Here is a 4,583-nt window from a genome sequence, read left to right as displayed (position 1 = left end):
TAAAGTATGTATTCACTTACTAGTGCACGTTGCTTTGCAAATAATCACTTGGTCTGCTATAGGATTCACTTACTCGCTCACTTTTTTATTACAATGCAATTTATCGATAGCTTAAAATCAAATCCAATTTTACACTCTTTACGGGGTCCTATGCTAAGACTGAAAGCTTGTGAATCTCCATTCATCGCAATTATGTCTCTATTTCATGTTAGCATTGTCTGGAACAAAAAAAAAAACCTCATCCTGAGATCGGAAATGGAACCTGAAACGCAAAAGTCATTCAGTGGCACGAATTGAAAACCAAGAATTTTATAATGGTTTCTGCAACACAGGGACTCTTTCCAAATATCCTTGTTACAAGGTGATGTTCGGAGGACTATGAACTAGATTTTGTATCGGATTATATTATTTGGAAAACGATCTTCATGAACTTCTGTTTCGGCAAGGTATCGAATTAGTTGAATGTGTGTCTCGCGACACTCAAAATCCTCCTCACGCATGGACGCACACTCGCGTGCAATATTTACTTGCTGTATCTGCGTCAAACCTCGCCGCTTGCCCGTGTCGCGACTCAAAACCTATCAGCTGTATCTCATGTATGGTCTACTGTCTCAAAATCATGTACGTGTGTAATCTATGTGTTCTCTCGCTCTGTAAACCATTACTCTGTGTAACGTTCTCGTGCGATACGGTCTGTATCGCCGCATCAAGATCAATAAAAACCTCGGTTATTGTTAATCAGTATCCCTCTCCATCTCAAAATCATTTCGTTTCATTTACACTCGTCCTCAATCACTAGTTCGCAGATCCTACGTCAATGATCCATATCTTCTTGCCATCTCTCTAAACAACTTCGTTGAAAATCAGATATTCATTTATTTTGATGGAACAAGGGATACAATCTTGAATCTGATAAGTCAATATCCTCGTAATAATGTACTGACATTACTGTAAAACATGATTGTCCTTGAAGCTATTTGTGACGTTAAGGCGCATTTTGAGAAAGTTGATTTTCAACTTGTGTCACAAGATATGATCTACGTTCCTGATATCTACGCTCCGGATTAGATTTTCTACGTTTCGAACCGCACTGACATGAAATACAGAAATCATTTTAATAAATATAATATTACATGAATTTTCAATTTGAGTATTAGGTTCCCTTTATTCATCTATTATAGAATCTTGGTGATCGGTCAATTAAGTAAACGTATTTTTAGTTAACGTTGGGCTACCTAAAATTCCCAAAGAGGATGTCCCATTAAGAATCATCGTATCATTTGTCAATAGCCCGACCTATACCTTAGCCAAGACAATTAATTCATGGCTCACCACCAATATCACACCTCCCACCTCGAGAGTTGAAGATAGCTTTTTCGTAGTTGATACAATAAAAACATTGATTATCCCGGACAATTATACGTTAATATCGCTAGATGTAATATCACTCTTCACCAACGTTCCTACAGATCTCGCATTGCGTGCAGTAAACAACCGTTGGGCTTCTCTTGAAAATAAGATCCCAATTTCCCTTATTGAACTTGATAAAGCTTTAAAAATATGTTTTGACTCCGCAATATTCAAATTTAATAACGATACTTATGCACAACAATTTGGTTTGCCCATGGGATCTCCTCTCTCCCCAATCCTGTCAGACCTGGTCATGGAAGACTTGGAAACGTCTTGCATTAACAATCTTGGTTTTGATTAACCGTTCTACTTTCGATACGTGGATGATATTCTTACTGCCGTTCCAAAAGAAAAAATAGATCATACTTCCCCCAAAATCCCAAAGGCTTTGGTTTCCCTAAAACTGCTCGCCGAGTCATCGAAGAAACTTCAACGAATCGTCAGCTGGCATCGTCTATGGTTAGGACTAGGAAGGTATCTGATCGCCTTTGAAAATCTCACTCTTATTCTTGACTAAAAAAAAACATTTTTGGCAAATGCTTTGGCTTCTGTCCGTCATGTGACGATCCATGAATTTCGACTCTGACGTCGCAATATGAATGCCGCTATCTGTCCCTATCGATCACAACTTTGGGGTTCCGAAAACCAACAAAATAGCAACAAGGTCGTATTCCATTATTCCATGCATACAGTATATACACAAAAATAGCCTGCTTTAAGCACTCTGATTTGTTGAGTGTGAACGTAGCTACCCACCTCGACACTCAGTAAAATGTATTGCCATAGGATATTGGTTGAGCCGCCACGAAGGGCTAAGCCCAGTGGTCGTATGTCCCACAATCATGCCAGTTCGATAACGAGAGTGGTAAACCGACAGCGTGGAACACAGATTCACCTTCGAGCTTTTCAACCGCAACAGCTTCAGTATACGCTACCGGAGGTAAAATCACCGCGGCTGCTGGCACCAGACTTGCCCTCCGGTGGATCCTGGTGAAAGAATTCGAAGTGTACTCATTCCGATTGCGGTGCCTCGGATAAGCACGTATCGTTATTTTTCGTGACCTCCTCGCGGATTCGGGATCGGAAGATTTGCGCGCCTGCTGCTTTCTTTGGATGTGGTAGCCGTTTCTCAGGCTCCCTCTTCGGAATCGAACCCTGATTTCCCGTTACCCGTTACAACCATGGTAGGCGCAGAGCCTACCATCGACAGTTGATGAGGCAGACATTCGGAAGAAGCGTCGCCGGTACGAGACCGTGCGATCAGCCCAAAGTTATGCAGAGTCATCAAGGTGAACGGTGGACGGGACGTAATCGCCGCCAATTGATTTTAATCTAATGAAAGCATTCCTTACATCTGTGGTCAGAACTCTGTTTGCGTGTGTTAGCTCTAGAATCGCCACAGTTATCCAAGTAAATGTATGTACGATCCAAGAAATCATAACTGATTGAATAAGACATTTGCGGTTTCACGTCAATTTAGCACTGAGACATGCTTGGCTTAATCTTTAAGACAAGCATATGACTACTGGCAGGATCAACCAGGGAGCTTCGATACAAAATCTCGGCTCGGACGTGCGCCACCTATCGCCAGCCGGGTCTCCCAGCCCGGTCAGCGATGCGTCTACTGTGTGTTTCGGGACTGCCCGCAGGCAGCCTCGTTTCCGTGTGCTGCCACCTTCACACTCGGCTTATAAGCGTTTGAACAATCTCGAGTACATGTCAGCTAGATTAAAAACGTCTGGGAAACATGAATATATCTTTGATCTCCGATTATATACTCAGAAAGAAGCAGGTTTGTGCGTGCGATGAAACGTTTCGCTATCGTGTTTCATGGGAGCCAGACTTCTTGCTACCGCGTCAAGGGCCATTCGGTCTGAGACGAGGACTCGCGGTAATGCAGTGACGATGATACAGTGAAACGAGTCCAGTAGTTTCTTTGGTATGAGCCACGAAACGGTCCGCGAACGCCCGCTCATGGTCTACACCGATGTACGGATCGTGCGCGCGCACATACCGGTACGGTGTAGCCGGCGGACGACGGGAGGTCAGCTCGACCAACTTGCTCCTCTTACTAGCAGGAGCCTGGACGCTAGGACGTCGGCGCCGATACGGTAGTAGCACCGTCGGCTCACGGGGCGAAACCTCCGCCGGCTATTAAAAAAATTTGAAACTCCGGAAACCCGGTCGAAATTTACCGAGACGCATTTGACGAAGTTCCGACAGGCTTCCGGCCCAGATCGACTTTGGGAGGTCGCGCATCGCCTCCCGCTTGACTCGGACCGAAAATTTCACAAGTCCCGTCGGCCGTTGATTGCATTCGAAACGCGTCGCATTGCCTCCCGCTCGACTCGGATCGAAAATTTCACTAGTCCCGTCGGCCATTGATTGAATTCGGAACGCGGCGCATCGCCTATTGCTCCACTTAGACCGAAATTTCATCAAGTTTCGTCGGCCCCGTATCGACTCCGGGACGCCGCGCATCGCCTTCTGCTCGAATCGGACCGAAATTTTTAAACTGCCGTCGACCCCGTATCGACTCCGGGGCGCCGCGCATCGCCTTCTGCTCGAATCGTACCGCAATTTTCAAACTGCCGTCGGCCCCGTATCGACTCCGGGAGGCCGCGCATCGCCCTTCGCTCGACTCGGAACGAAACTTCATCGAGTCCCGTCGGCCTGGATCGACTCCGGGACGCCGCGCATCGCCTTTCTGTCGACTCGGACAGAAAGTTTCACAAGTCCCGTCGGTCCGGATCGACTTCGGGACGCCGCGCGTCGCCATTCGCTCGACTCGAACCAAAATTTTCACAAGTGTCCCGTCGCGCCGCATCGGGGGTTCGTCCGTCCGCCGTCGTCCCATCGTCCCCGGGACGCGGCGCATCGCGTTTCGCTCGACTCGGACCGAAATTTTTACAAGTCCCGTCGGCCCGGATCGACTCCGGTACGCCGCGCGTCGCCTTTCGCTCGACTTGGACCGAAATTTTCACAAGTCCGGTCGGCCCGTATCGACTCCGGGACGCCGCGCGTCGCCTCTCGGTCGACTCGGACCGAAATTTTCACAAGTGTCCCGTCGCGCCGCATCGGGGGTCGGTCCGTCTGCCGTCGTCCCATCGGCCCCGGGACGCGGCGCATTGCCTTTCGGTCGACCCGGACGAAAATTTTCACAAGTCCCTTGG

The sequence above is a fragment of the Neodiprion pinetum genome, chromosome 4 (assembly GCF_021155775.2).
Source record: "Neodiprion pinetum isolate iyNeoPine1 chromosome 4, iyNeoPine1.2, whole genome shotgun sequence".
Classification (NCBI taxonomy): Eukaryota; Metazoa; Arthropoda; class Insecta; order Hymenoptera; family Diprionidae; genus Neodiprion; species Neodiprion pinetum.
Note: the sequence above shows the minus strand (reverse complement) of the source record.